This window comes from Podarcis bocagei (assembly GCF_964188305.1).
Source record: "Podarcis bocagei genome assembly, chromosome: W".
In the NCBI taxonomy this organism is placed as follows: Eukaryota; Metazoa; Chordata; class Lepidosauria; order Squamata; family Lacertidae; genus Podarcis; species Podarcis bocagei.
In genome coordinates, this window is record NC_138131.1 from 80848409 (window position 1) to 80875243 (window position 26835).

A 26835-nucleotide genomic window follows, 5' to 3' on the forward strand; every position below is an offset into this window, starting at 1 on the left:
ATCAACACTCTTTTCAATCTTTTTGCCAAAATGTCTGCAAAAATTTTGTAATCCACATTAAGTAATGATATTGGGCGGTAGTTCTTAAGTTGAGTCTTTTCAGTCTCTGTCTTTGGTATGAGTGTAATATACGCTTCTTTCCACGATTCTGGCGCCCTTTTCCCCTCTAAAATCTCATTACAGACTTCCTTTAGCGGTTGCACCAACCACTCCTTCAAAGCTTTGTAGTATCTGGAAGTCAGTCCATCTGGTCCTGGAGATTTGCCCAATTGCATGTTCTGAATGGCACCCTCTATCTCTTGTTCTGTTATTCTCTGATTTAGATCCACCTTACTTTGATGAGAGATTTTTTGTAATCCATATTTTTTAAGGAATTCATCTATGTCCTCTTCATTCTGTGATCCTTGTGAATATAACTTTTTAAAATAACTCAGGAAACAATTTCTAATCTCGTTGGGTTTGGATATATTCTTTCCATCCACTTCTAGATTTGTAACTGTATTTAGTTTCTGTCTTTTCTTCAATTGCCAGGCGAGAAGTTTACCACATTTATCTGCCGATTCAAATGTCTTTTGTCTCATTTGCTTTATCTTCCACTCAATCTCTTGATTCATCAATTCCATATATTGTGTTTGATATAGCTTGATCTCTCTCAAAATCTCCTGGGACTTTGGTTTTGATCTTAATCTTTTCTCTCCTTCTTTTATCTTTTCCAAAATCTTTTCCTTCTTCTCATTTTGCTTTCTCTTTTTTATTGAATTTTGTTGAATCAAAAATCCTCGCATCACAGCTTTGCTTGCGTCCCAGATCACTCTTTTTTCTACATCGGCCTTTAAATTTATTTCAAAATAGTCCTTTAAGGTTTTTTGGGCCTTTCTGTGGATCTCCTCGTCTCGAAACAGGGTGTCATTCATCCTCCATCTGAATTGACCAGTTGTTGTAAGTTTCATCTCCATCTTCACGGCGTTATGGTCGGAGCAAGTCTTTGGGCAGATTTCTATTTTTTTAATCTTTGGAGCCATCCCACTAGTAATCCAAATTTGGTCGATTCTGGTCCAGGTCATCATTGCTTGAGAGAAAAAAGTTCCCTCTCTCTCGAGAGGGTTCCTTGTTCTCCAAATATCTATTAAGTCCATATTTTCAGTCATTTCAAAGAAGGTCTTCGGAAGTCTCCCTTCCTTGGAGATTGTCAGTCTTTGTGCCTTGTCCATATTTGTAGAAACCACACCATTCATATCTCCCATAATTACTACGTTATAGTCCAAATAATCCATCAGAGTTTCATGCAACTTCTTGAAGAATTCCGCCTTCCCTTCATTTGGTGCATAGATTCCAACTATTAACAATTTTTCTCCTTGTACTTGTATTTCCACTGCCAGGTATCTTCCTTGTTCATCTTTAAACATCATTTTTGGGGCCAATTTCTCTTTTGCATAAATCACTACTCCTCTTTTCTTAACTTTGTCCGATGAGATGAATTCTTGTCCTAATCTTTTATTTATAAGTAGTTTTCTGTGTACCCTGGTCACATGGGTTTCTTGTAAACAGATCAAATCCAATTGTTCTCTTTTCAAAATATGAAAAACTTGGCGTCTTTTCGTGGGCATGTTCAGCCCATTACAATTCCAACTAAGGAATTGCAGGGCCATCTTGTTATTTGTCACTTACTCCTCCTACCGCTCCAAGTTGTTGCTCTTCCTCTGATGGTGGTGGTTTAAGCCCAAATGATAGATTCAGAATGTCCACTACTCTTTTTTGCTCTGAGATTGGGTCTACCGTTCCCTTCTGCAGATCCTCGTGGTTTCTCTCCAAGAATTTCTCTTTGTCTTGAATTGTTTTTATTTTCACCTTCTTTCCCTTGTAGTTAAAGGGCAGTCCTTGTGGAAACTCCCACCTGAAGAGTATGTTGTTCTTTTTCAGCAGGTAGACCAGATCTTTATAGAAGGTTCTCACCTCCAAAATATATTCAGGGATGTCCTTAAAAATCTGTATATGAGAATTTCCAATTTCCAAGGCCTTTTGGTAATTTAGTTTCAGTATTTTGTCTCTTTCTTCCTTGGATCTGAAAGTAATCAGGCAATCCCTCGGAGTCTTTCTGTTTTGTCTCCTGCCCAGTCTAAATGCTGTTATTATCTTAAATTCTTCTTCCTCCAATTCTTCCTGCCAAAAGTCAGAAAACTCTTGTGTAAGGAACTCCACAAGGCTGTCTCCTTCACTTTCAGGAATTAGTCTTAATTTCAAATTTCTCTCCTTTCTCTGTAATTCCATCAAAGACAAGGCCGCATCATGTTCATACACTTTTTTAGAAAACGGTTCTAATTTTTCCTGTGTCTCCTCAGCAATCTTTCTGGCATCCTCTGCGATTTTACGTGTTGCCGAGTTTTCTTCAATCAGTTTATTTATAGATTCTGTGTTGGATATCACACTTTTCGTATTCAAATCCAGCCTTGCTGTTAATTCTGTTAGTTTTTGTGAATTTTCTGTACTCTGCTGTGTCAAAGCTTCCAGGGATTGATTTATCTTGAGTAACGCCTGTGTCATTGACTCCATGGAGACAGCCGTCACTTTTTCCTGCCCAGCTGCACCTGTCGGTGTTAAACTTGATATTGAGCCTCTTTTCTTCTGTTGCTGTTGCTGCTGTTTTGCTTTAGCTCTCGTAGTTATCTCCTCTGCTGGGCCACTCATGTCCCAAGGACGTTCTCACAGGAACAATTTCCAAATGGAAAATCCCACTGTCTTAATCTGTTATTCTGCAACTGTTACTTCTCAGCCCTCTAGAGGGGGCAAAACATAATGTCCAAGTGAAGGAAACAAAGAATATAGAACAAAGAAACCAGGAAACTTCAATATAAATGCTGCAACACTTTTTCTATGTAGTTTCTCTGTCAACACAGTCCAGTCTGGTATATTGTAGCAGCAAAACCCCAAAACTTTGTATCAGTTAAGTCCTCAACTATGTAGCCTTGTAACAAGTTTCTAAAATCTTTTCACTGTCCTGGTATCTTATTTTGACAGTCCGTCTCAGGGGATTGAGGCAGCGGAAAGTTTTTCTCTTTCAAAAATCATGCAGGTTAATGAGGTTACTTTCCCTCCCCTCTGCCCCTGCCTGCTAGAGAGGAGATTTATATCCAAATGCCAGGCTTAAATAGTCCTATTGTTATTTCCCTTCAGATGCAGCTCTTTGTTTTTCGTTGCTTCATCTGTCATGCAGTCGGGGGAAGGCAGACTTCCTTGATTTTAACCTCCCCCGTTTCCGGCCAAATTTCCAATTTAAATTTAAAAGTTCCCGATAGTCATTCAATCCTACTCACGGGGTTTTCAATCCGAATTCAATTTGCAGGAAGGAATCGGCGCTCTCCGTCAATGGCGACGCGGCTTCACTCTGCGGGCTGGGTAGCGACTCTCAGCACCGCGCTCTCCCGATGCCGTTCCGGAGCCTTTAAAAAGGCAGTAAAGGGGGGCGCTTCTGGTGCCCACCGAGTCTCCTTGTTCACAGGCATCCGCGCCTGTGATTTTAGGGGTCCCCCACTTGCCGTAGCGGGTCAGACCCGAACTCGTGGAGCAGTCCTCCTCCGGAGCTCGGAAAGAGGACCGCCATAAACGCTGGCGCCGACCGGAAGTAAAGGCTTTCTGGGAAATGATCTATAATGAGTTAAAAAGGTATTTAAGTATACCTTCCTTAAGAAACCAGAGGCCTTCCTTTTGGGCATTGTCGGCCAAGGGGTGTTAAAGAAAGATAGAACCTTTTTTCTGTATGCAACAACAGCAGCAAGAATACTCATTGCAGAGCACTGGAAGACCCAAGATTTACCCACACTGGAAGAATGGCAGACGCAACTGATAGACTACATGGAACTGGCTGAAATGACTGGCAGAATCCGGGACCTGGGAGAAGAGACGGTGGAAGAGGATTGGAAAAAATTTAAAGACTATTTACAAAAACACTACAAACTGTATGAATGTTAGGAGAATGCACAATTGAAAGTAACACGGCAGCAGAAACTTTGTTGTAAAATATATGAGAATAAGTGAGGTTTAAGGAAATGATGAAATTTGAAGCAATATTATGTTTAAATCAAGCAGTTTAATTTACGATAAAGTTATTTAAAAGTTGGGACATAATATCCGAGATTTACAAAATAAGAATTGAAATAAGGTAATAAATTGCTGTCTATAACTATGTGACTGAGAACGCAGGGAAGGGAGATGCGGGGAAGTCCAAAGATTATGAAAATATGACTTATGAACAACTGTGTTTTATATGTATTCTTCTTTTATTCTTTGTTTATTTCTTAACTTTGCTTTGACTTTTTCTGTCTGTATGGTGATGGTATTTTATATGTTTGGTGGTTTGTTCGTTGTTTAAAAAATTGCAATAAATATTTTATTTTTTTTTAAAAAAGAATTCCTTAACAGACAACCTTCGCCTCGCCTCTCTGCGCGGAAGCCTTCTGCGCAGAGTGGGCGTGCCGAGTGGTGGTCCTCCACCCTCCTCACTGACTTCACTGGAAGAGTCTCGGAGCCTCACGTCCGAGCTGCTCTCTGCCTCTCCCTTCTTCCTGGTGTCACCTGGACTTCCTTCCCCAGATGACGTTCTCTCTCTTCCCTTACTTGTCCCCTCTCCTGCAGAGTCCGGGAGCCTCGCCTCTCCCCTCTGCTCCGATGTCAGTTCCCTGACAGTATGTCCACATTGTTTTTTGTTGGAGAACCATGTGGCAAAATTCCAAGAAGTGCAAATTTCAAAAGAAAGCTGCGTTTCAGTGTGCCTCTTGTTTAAGGAAGGGTGAATTGGGTCAGTTTCATGTTAAGGGAACTGAATTTCCTCTCCATCCCTCTGTTCATATTGAGAAACATTCTCTTTTGCTTTGAGGTTCATTTTTTTATGCTTTCTGGACTTTTTGTTTCATTTTAACTGGGATGTGGTCATTGTTGCCCAGGCAGCCTGTGCAAACACCCCTCTCTGAGCTCCTGGGAATGGGGGAAGGTTAGAATACAAATGCTGCAAATAAAACGAAAAAATGGAACAAAAAAAATCAATGAATACTATATCATATGAAGGCAAAGGAATGGGGAACATGGTCTTAGCATGGGCATAGCGAGGACTTTTGTTAGCGGGGCAGAAATGACATGATTGGTCAGTTAAGTATTTCTATTGTTTTATTTGATAGGGAGCAGCTGCCCTCTGTCCCCACCCCCTTAGCTATGCCCATGGGTCTTATGAAACAAAATGTGGTATTTTGGGCTTGTGGCTCTCCCCCCCCCCCCCCGGCTGGTAACTTGCAAGGAAGGAGGACTTGTATTAGCAGCACACAAAGAGGGAGAGAGAGAGAGAGAGAGAGAGGGGGGGGGAGAGAGGGAGGGAGGGAGGGAGGGAGGGAGGGAGGGAGGGAGGGAGGGAGGGAGAGTATTCTGCCAGAACCATGGTAATATGGAAATAAACAAGTCTGGTTCCACACTTGCATCAGCATCGCCTGGGCAACCTGGGAGCGAATTGCGACATGAGGCATTGTTTATGTTCCAAAAAGGAGGGGGTAGAGGAGGAATTGGAAAGCTGAGTAACATCCCCACTCCTTATTGAAATCTACATCCAGATTTCCATTCCATCCAGAGAAGCAGCATCAGCGGTATGGGTGACTGACACAACCAATTGCTACTTTGATTGGTAACTGAAATCCTAAGACCTTTGTTTGCTGTGTATTAGCATGATTAGGGTTAGGGAGCATAGCAATGCAAAGGCCAGTTGCCACCTCTCTTAGAAACTCCAGAGAATTAGAAAGACACAGAAGAAATTGTTTGTATTCTCCAAATGCTGCCCCACAGACCATGCCACTACAAGGAGATGACAAAAGGCATTGTTTTTGTGCCCTGTATTTAAGTTTTATTCCCCACCCCCTCCAAAGTGCTCAGGGTGAGGGATCAGGCCTGGTCTCATGCTCTGGAGGGGGTGCTCCCTTCATTCTGCTCCTCTGTCCTGAAGGGCTCTGGGATTAGGGTGGACACAGTTGTGGTTCTCCGGGGGGAAGGGTCAGACTTATGCTTGGAATGTCTGGAATCAGTATTTTGGTACCTGGAAAAGGGCAGGCGACAGCTTACTCATGCCAAAAATAAGCAGGATATAAATGTAAGAAAACAACTAGCTAAATAAATACTCCCCCTTCAATGCCATCTAGGTCTTCAGCTGGTGGGTCAGGACTTCCACCAATACTTCCACCATGCAAATATATGGTCAATGATGAAGAAATGGGTCCCCAAATGCATGTTACTGAAAAGGATGGAGATCCCTATCTAGCCTTTCGTCCATCATTGAATCACAGAACTGTAGAGTTGGGAAGGCCCATGAGTGTCATCTAGTCCAACCCCCTGCCATGCAAGAATCTTTTACCCAACATGGTGCTCGAACCCATGACCCTGAGATTAAGAGTCCCATGCTGCACCAACTGAGTTATCCTAGGTTCAACAAGTCTTGTGGCAGCAAATTCCACACATCAATGGTGAGTGTGCTTTGCTGCGAACAAATAAGAACGTAAGAACATAAGAATCTGTTGGATCTGGCCAAAGGGCATCTAGTTCAGCATTCTGTTCTCACAGTGACCAACCAGATGCCTGTGGGAAACCTGCAAGCAGGATCCAAGCACTCTCCTCCCATGTTTCCAGCAGCTGGTATTCAGAAGCAGGACATAGTCATAGAATCATAGAATCATAGAATCATAGAGTTGGAAGAGACCACAAGGGCCATCGAGTCCAACCCCCTGCCAAGCAGGAAACACCATCAGAGCACTCCTGACATATGGTTGTCAAGCCTCTGCTTAAAGACCTCCAAAGAAGGAGACTCCACCACACTCCTTGGCAGCAAATTCCACTGTTGTCCTGACTAGTTGTCATTGATAGCTTTATCCTCCTCTGTGAATTTATCCAGTCCTCTTTAAAAGCCATCCATGTTGGTGGTCAGCACTGCCTCCTGTGGGAGGGAGTTCCATAGTTAAACTAAGCGCTGTTTATTGGGGCTTTGCTTAATGCTATCAACACACATGAAACTATTTCCCCAACTCCTGCCTGCTGGTTCCCCTTGCATGTTTCTTTTGGTGTGTTTTCTACATGGCTATTTTGCTATTAATCATTTCTATTGTTTTCCTTCTGCTGTTTGGGATCGTGGTACTGTTGCTTGAGCTGCTTGCAATTATATTTTATGGTTGCAATTTCATTCCATGTTGTTCATTTTAAATTGTTCTGAGCTGCCTTGGGGACCTTGTTGTTGAAAGGCAGGCTGGGGGGGGGCAGTAAAATCAGGGGTCGATAAGCTTTTTTTTTTAGTGCAAGGGCCATATTTGATAACCATCTGAGGGCCATGTACCAGTGTTGAATGGGGTTAGATACAAAAACTGGGTGGAGCAACAGGAGGGACTCTTTGTGCATTAGGCTATAATCCAGCTCCACATACCCTCCAAGTTTCTATACCTACCCCTGCCCCCATCTTCATTCAGGAAAGCAAGAGGCTTTGCTCTCACATTCCAGCCAGGCAAAAGCACTTGAAGAGGGCACAAAGCAGGGGCAGGGAGGCTTGTGACCTGGAGAGAGTGCTAATGGTCAGAGAGAGAGAGGTCTGGTTGGTGGCATGTGGCTCCTGGGCTGAGCCTCCCATTCCTGGTTTAAATAAACAAAGGCACACAGACCTCTAGATTCACCCTCATTCCCTTAGCCCTTACAGTGCAGGGGCTGCAAAGGGGCTCTTCTCTGTCTGTTGTTGGACTAAAACTCCCATCATCCCATGGTGACTGGGGCTGATGGGAGTTGGAGTCCAACAAGCTCTTGGGATGTTGGCTACCCTGGCCTAGGTACATGCCGTTAAATCACATAAACAAGCAGCAATCTCCATTCTTTTAGCACTTATGGTCCTTATGTGGCCAAAACAGCACCATCTGTGCAAGACGGAGGGCTCAGCAAGCCTGGAGAAAACGGCAAGGTTTGAAGATAGGATAGGATAGGATAGGATAGGATAGGATAGGATAGGATAGGATCCCTCAGAGGAGAACACTCCCCCCTCCCCAAATAGCCCAATGTGAACTTAGCATACTTAGTGGAAATTGAATACTGTTTGGGGTGGGGTAGAACGGAGTAGCTGGAACCCTGAGCTGCAACACTCCATGGTGCAACATTTTATTGCAGGTTGGACTTGCATTCATTCATTTACTTTCATTCCCCAGAGCACTGGTGACACATACGACTCCCCACTGCAGTGGGCACACTCCAATGCCGACTTCCAGAGCCAAAGGTGCAGCTCAGCCTGTTAGTTGTCTTTCTGGTATCTCTAAGCATCCAGCCAGAGTGCCGGCCATCAAGAAGCAGTATGCGTCCATCAGTGCCAAGTATAAAGGTGAGCTGTGGGAATAGATGGGGCAAGAGAGAGAAGGAGATCAGGAATACAGAGGTACCTATATCTTTGCCAGTCTGGATGTGTTCAACAGCATTGTTGAAAGACCCTCTGGCATCTGGTTAGCCCCTGTGAGAACAGGATGCTGGACTCGGTGGCTGGCTGGCTTGATCCATCAGGGTTCAAAGAAATTTCAAAGAAATTTTATTGCGGCCGTAGGCCCATACAGATAAAAACAAGACATAAATAACAGTTTTTGCACGTGGGAAAAAACAGCCGCTAAAACACCACTATAACAATAAAATACTGTAGTATGGAATGGAAGGAAGGAATGACATGCTGCACCTTAATTAACTTGTAGTGCTCCTTGGCAGCGCTTTTGGGTAAGGACAGCGACCAGGAACCTAGCCACTTTCAGTGTCGTATGGATGTCCTTATCCTGCAAGATTTGGGCAAGGTGGAATTTTGGTGGGGTACCCTCTAGCTTCTGTATGATTAATCCCAACAAATTTGCCCGTGGCACATTGAACAAGGGGCAAGTGAACATAATGTGCTGAAGCGACTCCGGCGTCTCCTTATCACATTCGCACATGGCGGAGGCTTGGCCCTTTGAGAATCTATGTCTCAGGACATTAGAGGGAAAAACGTTAAACCTCGCCTTGGTGAAGGCCAGCCTATGGGCAACAGACGAAAGGGAGGAGAGGTATGATGGAACGCAGTAAGTTAAAGTGATACCAATGTTCTGGGGCGAACAAACACCTCCCCCCAGCGTATAATTTCGCTGTAAATCGATGTCGTCCAGTCTTTGGCGGATCAGTCTTTGAGCAGTGATTTGATCTAGTTTTAGGGAATCTAGGGGAGAGATTCCATAACTCAGGAGTTTGGCATGAATTCTACTAGTCCAAAGGCTGGAGAATTCATCTCGCCATAGGCATTGGACAAGGTAATGGTCTGGTAATCTGTGCCACAATGATAACCAATAATTGAAGACTTGCTTCCACAGGCAAGTTTCTAAGGATGCGATCTTCAATTCTAATCGGATGGCTGCGTTGCTTACGCACAGGGGGAGCATTAGGAGCCGACGTAGGAATTGGTTTTGCAAAGTCTCAAGAGGAGCAAGATCTGTCATCACGGCCCAGAGCGGGGCAGCATAAGCAAGCACGGGAACCACTTTTGCCTTGAACACCTTTAGGGCCGAGGGAACATGCAAAGCTCCATCCGAAAAGAAAAATCGGAGGAGCGCATATGACAGAGTTTTGGCCTTGTTGAGTAGGTGTTGAATTTGTGCTTTCCACCCCAAATTGTGTTGAAAAATAACTCCTAGGTATTGAAATTTTAGGACTTGCTCTATTTTTGCTCCACCAAGCTTCCATTTGTATAATCTCCGACTTCTGGCGAAAATCAGAATCTTAGATTTAGCATGGTTGATGGTTAATTGGTTGAGTTGACAGTACGTGGCAAAGATCTTCAGAGCTCTGGTTAGTCCAACACGTGTATAAGATAGAATTACCGCGTCGTCCGCGTATAAAAGGAGTGGACAGTGGTAATCCGCTAGTCTAGGCGCGTGTGTACTTGGAGATGAGTTGACTAGGGGTGCTCGCATGTCGCTGATGAATAGGTTGAATAGGCAGGGAGCTAATATACATCCTTGGCGCACTCCCTTGTTTATTGGAATCGAATTTGTGAGGTCGCCCGCAGGAGTAAGTCTCACTCTGGCAAGGGTACCTTCGTGGAGCTGGCTTATAAGCCATAAGAGTCTTCTATCGATGCCCTGTTTTGCAAGTTTCTCCCAAAGAATATTTCTAGGAACGCTGTCAAAGGCTGCCTTTAGATCTAAGAAGGCAGCACAAAGGTAGCCCCGGGGGGGGGGGGGACGAGTACTTCCGTGCCAGATGGTAAAGAACTATCGCATGATCAGTTGTTGAACGTTTAATTCTGAACCCTGCTTGTTCGTGACCAATCTGATTAGTCTCGTCTGCCCATCGCAATAGTTTAGTCAGCAAAAAGCTGGCATAAATTTTCCCTATGATCGAAAGGAGGCTGATGTTACGGTAGTTTTCCGGCTCCATTGGAGAACCTTTTTTATGAATTGGTACTATAATGGCCTCCTTCCATATTTTGGGGATGAGACCAGAAGCGTTGATTGCGTCGAAGGTTTTGGCCAAGATGTCAGCCCACCATTTTGGGTGTAGTTTGATGGCTTCAGCAGGGATCAGGTCGGGCCCTGGGGCTTTGCCCGGTTTCAGCTGGGCTATTAGCTTGGCTATTTCGTCCGGATCGGTGGGAGGCCAAATAGGTAGGTGGGAAAACAGATGCATCAGATGGTCGGAGGGAGCATCTGCCTGTGAGAAACATTTCTTCAGGAACAATTCCCATGTCGGTGCTGGGATGACTGCCCTTGGGAATTTCCTCGCCCTTCTGTTAATCAAAGACCAGAATTCCCTGGATCTATGTGGTTTTGAAGCAGTAATCAAGGCCTGCCAGCGATTCTGTTGCCACTCGCGTTTGGCAGTTTTCTGCGTGCGTTTGTAAACTTGCTTGGCTTGTGCATAACTAGCTGGCAGAGTAGATGCATCGGAGGTCTTGTACACATTATATATAGCACGGAGGCGCTGTCTTGCTTGTTTACACTAAGAATTATACCAGGGGGCACCGTAAGTATACTCGTTTCGATTTAATATTTTGGGTGGTAGCCTGAAGAAGGACGTAAGATCAGTCGTATGGTGGTGGAAGCGTTTCAACACTATGCTATACTCGTCTGAGGCAGAGTCTATGTTGGAATGGGGCCCGAGGATTTCTTTTTGAAAGAATTCCTGATACCTTTGAGCCTGGGTCTCCGACCATTTGATTCCTCTTAGTTGGAGAGATTCGTTGGTTACCATCTGGGTCGCATGTCTATGGGCCTCTGACTGCCAGTTCAGGGAGAGCTTGGCTACAAGGGGAAGATGGTCACTAGATTGTACATTCTCGATCTTAAAGGTGGAGATACACTTAAGTATATCACTGGAAACCAGCAGGTAATCGAGAACGCTGTTTGATTTAACGCTCAGATGAGTGAAATCCCCTGGAATATCAGGGAGGCATGTTCCATTTAGGGGGACCAGATTTAAACGGATGGCCATTTGATAGAGGAGTACTCCAGCCTCGTTAACTCGTTGGTCTTTAGAAGTTCTCCTCATGATATGTTCCAGCTCATAATTATCAAGGTTTGGGGTAACCCACCATTTGGCTTTGGTTAGCGAGTCCCAATTTGCTGCTGTGCGGGCATTAAAATCGCCACCTATTATGGCCGGGGTGTTAGGAAACTTAACATAGCATGAGAGCAAATGCTCTTCTAGCGAGCCCCATTTAGAGCCCAGTTCGGAGGAAGAGCCCCCAGGTGGCAAGTAAGCATTTGTAACTAGAAGTGAGATCTTTTCCCCCGCAATCAGTCCAGTAAGGGCGTAAGGAGGCAAGGCCTGTACTAGAGTAAGTTTAGAATGTAGGTTGAGGGAGATGCCTATTATTAGGCCCCCTTTAGGGCGGCCTCCTTTCAGGGAGGGGCAGGCAGGGAGTTCTAGAAGCTCAAAGCCATTTAGGGAAATTTTCTCTACTTCCCACGATTCTTGGAGCAAGATGATATGAAACAGGTTAATATACTCCAGGAATTCTGGGTCAAGTTTTTTCCCCCTCCAGCCCGCAATGTTCCAGCTGAGGACTGATAGGGGGGAGTTCCTGTTGTGCCCAATTCGCTGTCATTTCAGGGAGAGATGTGAGTCCTTTGGAGGCAGGGCAGACCCCGCAAAAAAGTCAGTTATTTTACTTTGCACGGCAGGCACCTGCTGAAGGTACCTAGTCTTGAAGTTGGTAGTGAAGTATTCTGACTGAGGCGACAAAACGGGTCTCCCGCTGGGTAACCCAAGGGTGGACACTTCAGTGGGAAACTCCACAGGATTTGCTGAGACTGCCCCACCGCGAGGGCTGAAGGTCGCCAATGAAACCATTTGATTTATATGTCCGGCCGGGTCTTCAATCAAATCCGGGCCATTTTTTGATGTAGGTGGAGCACTCCCATGACCTGATGCTGGTGAAGGTACAGGGGATGCTTGGCGTACTGGTACCGTTTGTATGTCGGGTCTATGCCGCTCAGGGGAATAAGAGGACTCCAGTTCCGGCATTGATGGATTAGATGGTAAGGAATTGTTTTGGTGGAAGGAACTCTGAGATACACTCCTCAGCGGGGGACTCTTGGAGGGCGAGTCAAAATTTATCAAGAGTTGAGGTGAGAGGCCAACTTGTGGGGCAAGACCTGGGTCTGCCAGGCGTCGGTGGGTTTTGCCCACAAATGGGGGAGACATGGGTTTAGGAGCAGGACTAAGGTGAAGAAGACTTCCTGCTTCCTTAAAACACGACTCCGAAAAGCTGGCAGGGTAGTCCTGAAAAGTGGGCAGAACTTTTCCGTTCTTCTGGACATGTATGAGCTGATGATTAAGTACTTCTAGTCTATCAATTATTTCTTGTTATTCTCTCGTTGGAAGGTCACCAAAGGTGGCTAAAAGCTCTCTTTCCTCCGGCGGGGTCAGAGAATTACTTGCGCCAGTGGGTTTCTTTAGAGCTCGTGGGGGCGTAGGGTAAATCCAGTTTTGGTGCGGGTGGATATCCTCCGGGAGAGGAGGCTCAATGTCCTGAGGTACTCCCGACCTCTCCGACAGAGTCCGCTCCGTGCCGTGACCGGCAAGTAGAAGGGGGTGGATCATGCTATCCATAAAAACTCTTGTTGGGATGATATCATACCTAGCCAAGAGTGATTTCTGCCTGATGATAGCTGAAGGGATCCTTGGAGAGTAAAACGCAAGCATCACTTTCTGTTGCCTGAGGTGCTGGTTCAAGGGTAATACTGCAATGAGATCACATTGTGAGATTTCTATGTTTAGGAGATTGCTTAGATGCTTTTTAACCCCACTCAGAGTAAGCCACCTTGGTGACCCTGCCCCGATGTTTAGGCAGATTTTCTTAGGTTGTAGGGACAACGCTTGGTGTTTCAGTGCAGGATTTGGTTTATATTTAGGGATCACACTTCTTTTTTTGGTTGAAGGTATGGACCTCTGGCACTTCAATTCCCCTGTGTCTACAGTTGGTTTAAACTTTGACCAGGAGTTATCAATTTTCTGTTCGAGGTTACATAGCTGGGAGGATAGCACATCAATCTTCTTGAATATGCAATTAAGGGTTCTGACCACAAGATGGAGATGTTCATGTTGTTCTTGTCTTGCGCAGTCCTCAGCTCCGGCGTCCTGCACCACCCTCAGTGGGACATACCCTCTTCCTCCAAGCTTGCCGTCCGCAGATTTAATCTGAGGTAAAAATAATTCCTCTGGTGTTGACATTTTTTCTGGAGACGTTAGAGGGTAGAAACGGTTCTGAGTTTTCACCCTATAGCAGAATTCAATGGGGTCACTCCGTTTGCCAGGCACGGGGGGGTCGGTTTTTAATTGTTTGGCTCTTGGGGAGGGCAGAGCCTCGTCACAATCCCTTAGGCGTTTGCCTTGGCCCATCGTTATAAGTCTTTTAAAATAGCGGTGCTTAAAAGGTAGTAAAAAGTGGTAGAAAGGTAGTAAAAAGTGGTAGACATAAAAACAACAACTGAATGTGAGCTGGCGGAGAGCCAGTAAGTCGAAGGCTGCTTCCAAGGCTGCCGGAGAATACAATTATCTGCTCATTAAAGCTGATTTACGATGCAGGCTTTACAGTTATCAACAATGTGAACTCCTGGCATGGGCTCCAACACCCTGATACAATCTTCAGCAAAAACTTGCAAGGCTGGGAGCCACAACACAGATTTTAAAGAGGATTCGAGATGAACTCCGGCAAATGCGTCTTACCTCATCGCCATCTTGACGCCGCCTCCCATCAGGGTTCCTTTTTTGTTCTTGTGGAAACCCAAGAAGGAAACTGATCTACATTTCTCAGTCACCATCAGAACTTTCTTCCAAGAGTACTGCTAGCATGCGAGACAGTGCATATTTCCTTGTTAATAAATAATAATAAATAATAAACTTTATTTATATCCCGCCCTCCCCAGCCGAAGCTGGGCTCAGGGCAGCTAACAACAATAAAATAATACAACATTCTAAAATCATTTCATTATAAAATTTATTCAAATCAAATTGATGGCAACCATTGGGCTAGAGTTCTGTGAAGATTGCCAAAGGAGGGAGTCAGGCTAATAATATTTTTTTTCTTTTGTTTTCCTTTTCCTGTGGCTGGTATGTCACCACTGCTGTTGTCCTACCAGGGTAACGCTTGTTTAAAGGGGATGAAGGAAGGGGGTTGGGAAAGTACAGGCAGAGCATAGGTGGTTGAGTAAAATGGGAAATCTTCTCTGGCTTGAATTATAGTCCGAGCCACAGAAGAATTCAGGTGCCTTGTAATGCTCACTTCCTATTGCAATGCAAATATCCTGGCCCAAGGCTAGCGAGATTTTACCAGAGGGAGAAGAAAAGTATGTTGTGGGACTTCCATCAGCCCCAGCCAGTCTGGTTCAGTGGTCAGAGATGATGGGAGTTGCAGTGCAGCAACACCTGGAGATCAAACACATCCATTCTTAAGGAAATTAGCCCTGAGTGCTCACTGGAAGGACAGATTGTGAAGCTGAGGCTCCAATACTTTGGCCACCTCATGAGAAGACTCCCTGGAAAAGACCCTGATGTTGGGAAAGATGGAGGGCACAAGGAGAAGGGGACGACGGAGGATGAGATGGTTGGACAGTGTTCTCGAAGCTACAAACATGAGTCTGATCAAACTGCGGGAGGCAGTGGAAGACAGGAGTGCCCAGCATGCTCTGGTCCATGGGGTCACGAAGAGTCGGACACGACTAAACTACTAAACAACAACAACAACACCTAGAGAGCTGTAGCTCCAAAACCCAATATATTATTCAATATATTATTCAACACAATATATTATTCCATTTTGCCCTTTTACCCAGTGTGGCAGCTCATAATCTGCAAATGCTAATGGTTCCGGGTTGTCTTCCCATTATTTTATTCCTCCCCCCCTTGTGGTTCTCTTGCAGGGCCAGGACCTGGGAAGTATGGTAGGTAGCCTCTCAGTGGCATTAAGGACCATGACTTCACCAAGTATGCTGAGCCAGCCTACACAATGCGTGTGAAATCCAGTGAAAGATGTAAGATGCTGACAAGTTAGGTTCTGTGTTATTTGGGTTTTCCCAACAGCATTAACTGACCCACAGGGTGAAGCTGGCTAAACAACTGTTAAATTTGCTGGCAAAACATTTGAACAGAGATTGACAACCTGTGTTTTTGGGACTCTCTAATTATCGGGGCCACAGTTGATGGGACCTGGGTGATCCATGATCAAGAGCTGGGTGGCTTTCCAAAGTTTCCATTCCAACTGGATCAATGGCACTGCATGTAGGGGGCTAATGTAGTTGTTTCTTGACTACAACTCCCATCAGCCCCAGTCAGCATGGTCAAGAATGATAGGAGTTGTAGTCCAGCAAGGGCTGGAGGGTCTTATACTGCTGATTATTATGGTTGCACAAAAATCAGGGTTCTCAGTTGTACAGCTGTGGACCTTAGTGGGAAGAGGATGATCTACACTTAAGCCATGTTGAAGGATAACAGGAATGGAGGTGCAGGGGGGCGGAGCTTAACATATTCACTGCTATCTAGCTAGTGGGTGCCTTTAATTGATATCGGATAGGAAGTCAGTCATTGCAACCAAGCTAAATAGCTCAGAATCCACACCATGCCTCATGCAGACAATTCTTCTTTCCTTTGCAAGTGATCTCGATCACGGAGAGTCCTGGGCCCTGCTACTATGTGGACCCAAGCATTTCCCGTCTAGGGATATGGAGACCAGTTTCATTCCGCATGGTGCAAGAGAGAAAGCGGGCATGTAAGTTGAAAGATGAGAGATACTATGATGGTCAAGATGGGGCTGGAGTGGCATCTGTGCAATTTTGTGATGAAAATGTTTCTTTCTCACCTTGTGCAAAGAAGGCTTGTTGGTCAATCCCTGAACATGAAAGAGAGGGAATGAAAAAGAATGAGTGTGAGTGAATGAGCAGGTGTGTTATGCATGAAAATGGATGTGTGGGAGCATTATGTGTGGAGCTGTGGTCTTAAACCACTGAGTCTCTTGGGCTTGCTGAGCAGAAGGTTGGTGGTTCGAATCCCTGAGACAGGGTGAGCTCCTGTTGCTCTGTTCCAGCTTCTGCCAATCTCGCAGCTTGAAAGCATACCTGTGCAAGTGGATAAATAGGTACTGCTCCAGGGGGGAGGTAAACGGCGTTTCCATGCACTCTGGCTTCTATCACAGTGTCCCGGTGCACCAGAATGCTGGCCACATGACCTGAAGTGAGATGAGCGCCACACCGCATAGACGCCTTTGACTATGTATGTAAGGTCCTTTACCTTACATTTACCTTTTACCTGCATGCATGTGGATTTGTGTATGAATGACAGAGAGCAGGGGTAGACTTTGGTAATACGGTTTTCTAAGTGAGGACAAAATTTGGCACTTCCCCCAATATATTTTATTTCCACAGTAATTCCTTTTGGTACAGTTGCTTTTTAATGGGGTTTCTCAGTAGGTACCCACATGAATATAAGTATTAATTATTACTATTATTATTACTATTATTATTGCTACTACCAATATTATTATTACTATTATTATTATTTTATGCTCCCTTGGCTCAGCACCCTGAGCAGGGGAACAGCCTGCACTGCCCTAGATCTGGCACTACAGAGAGAAGCATATGAAAAAGAGACAGGTGGCCTCACCCTCTTTTTTTATCAGCCACACTCACTGTTTGTCCCAGCCCCACTGGTTTGCAGGCCCTGGAAGGTTGACTGCATGGGAGTGTTGTCCATAGGCTGTAAAAGTTTATTCACTCTTTGATAAAAAAAATATTTCTGAGTAGGGGGTTTTCAAGAACCAGACAGGAAAACCAGCTATGTACAGAGACCTTACCTAAGTGGGCTGTTTGATGTGGGAGATTGTCTGGGGTGATATCAAAGTGTAGTTTAAAAGTGTCTGTGACGCCCATCCATCCCTCCATTCATTCCATGTGTGTGTGTGATCCCTATTGCTTTCCAGCTATTGGCCTTGACCGAGTGGGGCTGCTCTGGATAAAGGGGCATTCAAGGAACTGGGGGAAATATAGTTTTCCTGATTGGTGTTCCACCAAGTCAACTGGGTTGAAAAACACTTTTTACCATTAGGGTGTCTAAGTGTCCTACTTTACAGAGGGCAGTCCTCTAGCCAAAGGGTTCTTCCATGTGCTATATATATCAATAGTAACACCTTGAACCTGGCCTGGTAGCAAATCAGCAGCCAGTGCAGATCTTTGAGCACAGGTGTTATATGCTGACAAGGTCTCACTCCTGCCAGCAATCATGTTGCAGCATTCTGGTCAATCACGCTGGAAGTCTCATCTTCCTGATGCCAAGGGACCATAAGATGTTGAGCATGTGGCTGATGAACGGACAGAAAGGAGAGCCACCAAAAACAGCATAAGGGAAAACAAGAGGGTCATGTTGCTTTAGAGTCATAATCTAGGAAGTAGTCTGGAGGGTACCTATGGAATTAACAGTAAATGACAGTGAATTGCAAGGGAAGATGTCATGGAAGAGATTAATAGCAGTGCACTCTTAACTCCACAGGTGATGAACTTAGTTGGAAAGGCTGCTAGAAGAGGAGATTGGAGGACAATGCCATGATTTTTAAAAGTGGGGGGGATTTTCAGTCAAGGCAAGGAGGATAGTGCCTCTTCCTCCAACATCCTCAAAAGCACAACAGTTTACAAATGATTCAGCTTAAGAACAAATAGAATTCTCAAATTTAGAGAGAGAAAGAGAGAGAGAATATGCAAGGCTTGTCATCTACAAGGAGGAGCAGAGTATTGTAGCAAATACATGGGGAATGCTTTTCCCTTTCGTTTGAGAAACATCAATGGAAGCTTGGGATCTACTAATAGATCAATAAGTGGGGTTTTTTTACTCCTAACATTAGCAAGTAAAACAGCAACTTAAAAAACAAACAAACCCTGCATGGCAGATTGCTCCTTCTCTTTAAGCCTCAATGTTTCTCACCTGTCAGATTTTACATCCATCATTCCTGCCTCCTCCTGTGCTCCTGTAGGATATGATGTATCTGTTACAATATAGAAGCAATGCGGCCACGAGCTGGTAGCTTGAAAGCAAAACATAATGGGAATGTTGGGACTGTTCCGTGGGAAACAGAGGGACAGTCAATTAACAGTGCAGAGAGCACCGGAATTAGCTGAGAGCGTAATATGAGCTGTACAGGAAGTACAGGTGGAGTTTGTCTCTCGGCTGTTGGAGTTTGAAGAGAGCAGTCGTGTTTTTCTGTAACGCTGCAAAGACAGAAATAAAGGCATGTAAATATGTTTCTGTCTATCTCTTTCCCCTGCCGGGGGGGGGGGCAGGAAAGAGGGGGGGTGTTCTTCTCACGCTGAGAAGGATCGCCTATCACGACCTAGCCTGTATCCTGCTGGGGAATGCAGACAGGGAGGTCATCAGGAGATCAAGCCGGGTGCCTAGAGAGTTGCCAGGTTCTCCTAATAAAGGCTTGATTCCCAACATCTGGTAGCAGAGGATGGTTTTGATCCATGAAAGCAACAAGAGAGGTTGATGGAGCGTACTTCATCCTCTGCAAGGAGATAAGGAAGATATGGTAGCGTGCGGATGGAAGCACCGGAGGAGGTGTTTTTGCTGAGCAACGGAACCCCTAAGGTATGCTAATTTTATGGCTGTGAGAGTGAACGCGAATTGAGACATTCTTCGGTTCACTGAGTGTCTGCTTTTGGATGAAACCAGCACTGAAAGAGAGCCACATATTTCGCATACCTGAGTCTTGATAAGCCTGGAATGTCCAGTTGCTAAGCAACGAAACGTCAGTAAAGTGGAAAGTTACCGGCCAACAACGGAAGAGGGGCTGGGACTGTGAGAGGCTGGTAAACAGCGTTTGTTTTGTCTAATATCTCACTGCTCTTGAAAGGACTTTCAAAACAGCCTGTGTTTAACTGCCAAGTGAGGCAGTAAACAGCCAATAGACTCTTGGAATTTTACAGGCTCGAGAGTGAGAGCTGAGGCTTGGATTCAAAATGGATGCCAAGAAGGGAGGAGGCTTACCTTACCCACCTCCACTGACTAATGACAATTATTCCTCATGGTCTGTAAAGATGAAAGCCCTGCTTCAGAATCAGAGGATTTTTGGGGTGATTGAAAACCCCATCCCTGCTGCACCAACGCCAGGTTGGAATTCACAGAATGTGAGAGCCAGGACGGCCATAATTCTCTGTATCTCAGATGATCAACTCGTGCATATTCAGAATTTGCAATGCGCGCGTGAGATTTGGCAAACGCTGCTGTCAGGGGTTCAGGAGCAGAGGCACAGGAAAGGGAGGAAACAGAGAGCGAGGGGGAGGAATCCGGAGGTAATATGAGTGATGACAGCGGCCCGAGATCTCTGAGTCTTTCCAGTGAATCGGAAGATTCACAGAAAGGGGCGCCAGTGGTCAGAGCAAGGGGGGCGCCTAGGGGGACACCCCAGGTAGAAGGGACCAGAGGGGACTCAGAGAGCAGCAGTTGGAAATCGGGACCAGCTTCCCCACCAGAGCGCAGTAGGGGGGAGGGGTCCCAGGTATCGGGATCTGGCGGCTCGCCGCAAGCGGGAGGGCAGGAGTTAGGATTGGCCACACCTCCATCGGGGAGCGAGGAAACGGTCAAGAGGAAGGTTGAAGGCTGCGCGCGCGCGCCAAGTTCAAATGCACAGGAAGCCCGCCGCAAGGAGGGAGAAGAGTCGGGGGGGTCAGCGTCAGAAGAGTCCAGGAAGGAAGAGACCACGGGGGGTAGAGGGACCCAGAGGAGAAAGGAAAGACGGAAGAGGTGGAGTAAGGCTAGAGTATTAAGTTGGTGTACAGGAGGCGGAGACTCAGACGGAGCTTCGCCGGTCTAGCTTCTAAGACGTAGAGCTGCGCGCTGCGGCTTGAAAATGGAAACTGTAGCTCAATAAAGAAGTTTGTACAATACTGCCGGCTAGCGTGGTCCTCTGTGAGCTGGGACCTGGAAGCGGCTCTGACAGCTGCGTAGAATACATCAAAGAGATGCTGGTTCTTCAGCGTTGCTGCATTTTGAAAAGCTGACCAATCTAAGGCTAGTGCCAGATGGAGATGTACAAGCGCATCTGACAGAGATGAAATTCTTACGCCAGCAGATGGCGGAATGCAATTTCCCTCTACAGGAAGACATATTCTGCTTCATGATTATTAACAGCCTTAATCGGACTTATGCTGCTGCATCGTGAGTGTCGGAGAAGGCCTCTCCCTCCTCAGGCTCACTCCATCCGGCCTAGGGGGCGGGGCCCAGGCTCACCTTCGCCACAGCTTTAAGAGGCCTCATTGGGGTCTGGGACATCGCTGCTGCTGCATCGGAGTGTCGGAGAAGGCCTCTCCCTCCTCAGGCTCACTCCATCTGGCCTAGGGGGCGGGGCCCAGGCTCACCCCCGTAATAGCTTTAAGGACACTGGTGCTGCTGCAGCAAATGTTGAAGATGTTTATATATATTTTAAGGTGTTTTAAAGGTGTTTTTATTGTTTACTTTGTTGTACCACCGTGAATGGTGGTTTTTATCTATGTATTTTTGTTTGTTCCGTCTTGTTTTGTTTTTGGGGTTGGACATCGAGTGGGGTGGGGATTGGTTTTGTTTGGGCACAATTGTTTTGGTTGTTTTGTTTTCTAATTTGTAAATGGAGGTTAGTATGAGGCTTGGGATTGCTACCGTGGAGGGGCGAGGGAGGTATGGAGGTGGGGGCAGATGTTATAGGCGAAGGGGATTGAGATACGGATATGCTCGTACCCCTTCCAATCTGCGCCCCATCCCGAGGGACGAGGGTAGGGTGAGCAAGGATTACTCACTTCCTTCACTGGTGTTGTGCAATGCCAGGTCTATAGGCAACAAAACCGCTACCCTGCGAGATTTCTTTACCTCGCAGGGGGTTGACCTGGCTTGTGTGATGGAGACCTGGGTGCGCGAAGGGGTAACTGTTACCTTACGAGAGATGGCGCCCCCGGGTTTCTCCGTCCTCCACCAGTCACGGACTGTGGGCCGGGGGGGAGGGGTGGCAGTATTAATCCGGGAAGATTGTTCTTTCAGGGCTCTACCATCGCCATTGATCCCTGGCATTGAATGTGTTGGCCTAGTGTGGGGCTCCGAGGAGAGCTTGGCTGTCTGGCTGGTGTACCGGCCACCTAGCGTACCAGCAGCCACCCTGTCAGGCCTGTTGGAGGCGGTGGCCGGCTGGGCCTTGGAGTTCCCTAACCTATTGGTATTGGGAGACTTCAACTTCCACGCTGATGCCACTCCCTCCTCACAGGCTCTGGACCTGGTGTCTTCCATGGCGACACTAGGGCTCTCCCAGTTTGTTTCGGGCCCCACACATCAAGCAGGCCACACGCTGGATTTGATCTTTGGCGCCGGTATAGATGTGATCATGTCTCCTTCGATGAAGGTGCCATGGTCTGATCACTATGCTCTGAAAGCCAGGATTGATGTTCCACCCCCACCCTGCTTAGGTGGCGAGCCGATTTGGGCTCGCCCGCAGAGGCTGATGGACCCTGATAGATTCCGTCAAGCCTTGCGGGACCTTTCTCCCCCTGGCGACTCATTGACTGAGCTTGTTGAGGGCTGGAATACCCAGCTCCTGGCAGCCATCGATGAGATTGCACCTAAGCGCCCTCTACGACCCCGCAGAAACCGGGCTCCCTGGTTTACCGAGGAGCTTCGGAAAATGAAGCGGGACCTCAGACGGCTAGAGCGAGTATGGCGGGGTGCCCGTGACGGAGCCTCAAGAACATCTTATAGGGTTTTTATGAAAACCTATGAGATGGCAGTGAAGGCCGCTAAGACGTCTTACTTCTCGGCTTGCATTGCATCCGCTAGCTCTCGCCCGGCGCAATTATTTAGTATAATTCGGTCTTTAACATCCCTTGAAGGACAGCCAAATTTAAATAACAATCTGACACACAGCTGTGAGGCATTTGCGAGCTTTTTTGCGGAGAAGGTCCTGTTGCTCCGCCATGACCTCCCTGCCAATTTGGATACAATAAAGGAACTGGAGGCCCCTCGACTGTCCTCGGGTCCAGTATTGGACCACTTTGACCGGATATCTCCAGCCGATGTGGACAGATTCCTCCAAGCTGGAAAGCCCACCACCTGTCCTCTTGACCCGTGCCCGTCATGGCTGATTAGAGCGTGTCCAGACGAGGTGCGGGCCCCCCTGGGGGATATCATCAATTTGTCCCTTGGCACCGGGATATTCCCAGGGGAACTGAAGGAGGCGGTGGTGCGTCCGCTCTTAAAGAAAACATCATTAGATCCCTCAAATCTATCCAATTACCGCCCGGTCTCGAATCTTCCATTCCTGGGTAAGGTGATTGAGAGAGCGGTTGCTGAACAGCTTGGTAGGTTTCTGGATGAAACATCTGCTTTGGATCCATTCCAGTCCGGCTTCCGCGCTGGTCATGGGACCAAGACGGCTCTGGTCGCCCTAACAGATGATCTCTGCAGGCAGCTGGATCGAGGCGGGTCGGGGCTGCTGATTCTTCTAGATCTGTCAGCAGCCTTTGACATGGTCGATCACGAACTCCTGGACCACCGCCTTGCCGACGTGGGGATCCAGGGCACAGTCCTTCAATGGCTGCACTCGTTTCTCTCTGGTCGGGGACAGAGGGTGGCGCTTGGGGGGGAATTGTCATCGCGCCACTCCTTGGTGTGTGGAGTGCCTCAGGGTGCAATTCTCTCCCCTGAAGCGTCAGGCAAAAGTCGTACCAAGTCCCAGGTGAAACCTGCAAAAGACTTCCGGTCAGCACCAGCGACCAATGGCGGATTCCCTCTGAGCTCCGGAGGGAATCGGCTCCACGGGGACAGGGTCTGACCGCTGCGGCGAAGCGGGACCCGAAGAAATCTCAGGCGGGGAAGCCTGAGAACTTGGAGACTCGACGGGCTCCGTTTGCGCCCCCCTTTTTAAAGGCTCCGGAACGGAAAGGGGGTGTGTGGCGCGGAGAGCGCTGATTTCTTTCTGGACAATTGGAAGCTAAAGCAACTACCCGTGAGTAGGAGTAAGCAAGTAATTGGAAGAAAAATTTAGTTAATTTGGCACCGAAACGGGAAAGGCACAAACAGGAAGTCTGCCTCTTCCAACTTGTAAATAGATTAAAGTAAAGAGACTGTAAAGCTGTAACCCTGAAAGACGACTTTTAAAGGTCAAATCCAGCACCAAAAAAGACGACTCCCCTCCGGTTTGCAGGAGTGGAGGGGGGAGAACCGAGCATTATTTTACCTGCAAGAAAAGAGGGTGTAAATATATTTCTGCTGTCTCGGAAAACTGGGAACGGACTGCCTATGACAGGGAAGGTCGACCAGTGGGAAGAATTGTCTGCATGTTAAGGGTAAAGAATATTGACACTTTGAGAAAGATACAGTGTTTATAGATCTGCCTTTGACTATAAAGTAACTTTTTAGAGACACTGAAACTTTTCTAAAAGCATTGAAACTCTGGCTTTTGAGGGATATTGGAACTTTTAAGAACTATACTTGTTTTTAACAGTTGCATAGTGAAGTTGGAAGGGTGTCCCCCTAGAGGAGACTACGTTGTAACAACTATTTTGTCATCAAGTTACCAAGCTCTGGAAAATTACTTTGCAAAACAAACTCACCAAGCGTGTGACTGACCTTGGGCTTGTTATGGCAGATGGGAAAGGGAAGATAGAGCTGGTGAGTGGCATACAGGATAAAACTACCAGATCCGGCAGACAATACAAGACTGATATTACTTTTCAGAGAAGGGCCTCAACATCCGGAGCGGCAGGCACAGTAGGAGCTGCTGCTTCGCAAGTAAAATCAAAAGCTATGTCATCTGAAGAGCTATTGGCTCAGGCACTTGGCAAAATTGATGCATCTTTGGAAAAATTAGCCAAACAGGTTGCAGAGACAAATAAACAAGTAGCTGGGGCCTCAGCAAAAATAGATTTGAACACTCCAAGTATTAATGAACTGGGGAACAAGGTGAACTCCAATACACAGTCCATTGAAAAACTATTAGAGGAATCAGCCTCGACTCGACAGATTGCAGAGGAAGCTAAGGATATTGCAACTGCTGTTCAAGAGAAGATACCACCGGTATATAAGAAATTAGAGGATCACGACCTGACACTCTCTATGATTGAATTACAAAGAAAGGAGAGAAACCTAAGAATTAGAGCAGTACCTGAAAGTGAGAAAGACAACTTGATAGACTTCCTTACAAAGGAATTCACAGACTTTTGGCAACAAGACCTGGGGAAAGATGAATTCAAATGGTGAGTGCATTTAGACTCAGCAAAAGACAAGGAAAGAACAGAGCAAGAGATTGTTTGATCACCTTAAGAACAAAAGAAGAAAGAGATAAAATCTTGAATCTGCACTACCAAAGAACCTTGGAAATTGAAGACTCATTTGTTGAGTCCTTCAAGGATATACCTAAACACATTTTGGATATAAGGGCTTATTATAAAGATCTTGTCGGCCTACTTAGAAGAAATAAAATACTCTTCAGGTGGGAATTTCCCCAAGGTTTATCTTTTAAATACAAAGGAAGGAAAATAAGAATAAGGACAGTGAATGATACAGACAAGTTTCTGAAAGATCACGAGGAGGACTTACAGAAGGAAGTGGAATCAGGAGAGGAGCTGACTGCATCAGGAAAAGGAATTCTAGACATAGCAAACTTGTCATTTGGATTCCCGGGCCCAGGGAAAGACACACCACCGACAGAAGAACAACAACAACTCGGTGCAGTTGGAGGGAAAGCTAAGTAACTTACCATGGCTCTGCAACTTTTAACCTGGAATTGTAATGGACTGAATTCCCCTCGGAAGAGGAAATCTGTTTTTCATGTATTAAGGAAAGAACAATTGGACTTGATTTGTTTAAAAGAAACACATGTAATGAGGCTACACAGGAAAATGCTTATTAATAAGAGATTGGGACAAGAATTTATTTCGTATGACAAAGTTAAAAAGAGAGGCTTGGTGATATATGCAAAGGAGAAATTGCTACCAAAATTTCATAGAATCATAGAGTTGGAAGAGACCACAAGGGCCATTGAGTCCAACCCCCTGCCAAGCAGGAAACACCATCAGAGCACTCCTGACATATGGTTGTCAAGCCTCTGCTTAAAGACCTCCAAAGTAGGAGACTCCACCACACTCCTTGGCAGCAAATTCCACTGTCGAACAGCTCTTACTGTCAGGAAGTTCTTCCTAATGTTTAGGTGGAATCTTCTTTCTTGTAGTTTGGATCCATTGCTACGTGTCCGCTTCTCTGGAGCAGCAGAAAACAACCTTTCTCCCTCCTCTATGTGACATCCTTTTATATATTTGAACATGGCTATCATATCACCCCTTAACCTCCTCTTCTCCAGGCTAAACATGCCCAGCTCCCTTAGCCGTTCCTCATAAGGCATCATTTCCAGGCCTTTGACCATTTTGGTTGCCCTCCTCTGGACACGTTCCAGTTTGTCAGTGTCCTTCTTGAACTGTGGTGCCCAGAACTGGACACAGTACTCCAGGTGAGGTCTGACCAGAGCAGAATACAGTGGCACTATTACTTCCCTTGATCTAGATGCTATACTCCTATTGATGCAGCCCAGAATTGCATTGGCTTTTTTAGCTGCCGCGTCACACTGTTGGCTCATGTCAAGTTTGTGGTCAACCAAGACTCCTAGATCCTTTTCACATGTACTGCTCTCAAGCCAGGTGTCCCCCATCTTGTATTTGTGCCTCTCATTTTTTTTTGCCCAAGTGCAATACTTTACATTTCTCCCTGTTAAAGTTCATCTTGTTTGTTTTGGCCCAGTTCTCTAATCTGTCAAGGTCGTTTTGAAGTGTGATCCTGTCCTCTGGGGTGTTAGCCACCCCTCCCAGTTTGGTGTCATCTGCAAATTTGATCAGGATGCCCTTGAGTCCATCAGCCAAGTCGTTGATAAAGATGTTGAATAAGACCGGGCCCAAGACAGAACCCTGTGGCACCCCACTAGTCACTCTTCTCCAGGATGAAGAGGAACCACTTATACCGAAAACAGAGACTGAAAAGACTCAACTTAAGAACTACCGTCCCATATCCTTATTAAATGTGGATTACAAAATTTTTGCTGATATTTTGGCTAAGAGGCTGAAAAAAGTACTGATTGAAGAGATTCATAAGGACCAAGCGGGTTTTCTGCCGGGAAGACATTTATCTGATAATCTGAGGAACGTAATTGACATTTTGGAAAAGTTAGAAGTGAATATAAACACTAAAGCAGTTTTGATATTCGTGGGTGCAGAGAAAGCCTTTGATAATATATCTTGGAGTTTTATGAAAAAGAACTTGCAGGGTATGGGGGTAGGCCAAGGTTTT

At 46.1% G+C, this 26835-nt stretch overlaps 1 pseudogene across 1 annotated transcript in view; it reads left to right on the plus strand.

Annotated features, from left to right (window-relative positions):
• Positions 1-5512: 5512 nt before the first annotated feature.
• The window catches only part of LOC308577981 (protein CIMAP1C-like), a 32981-nt pseudogene continuing 11658 nt past the window's right edge, over positions 5513-26835 (plus strand). The window contains exons 1-4 of the transcript in view: positions 5513-5624; positions 8202-8371; positions 15423-15533; positions 16154-16267. The product of the transcript in view is annotated as a protein CIMAP1C-like (transcript). The remainder of the gene's footprint in view (positions 5625-8201; positions 8372-15422; positions 15534-16153; positions 16268-26835) is intronic.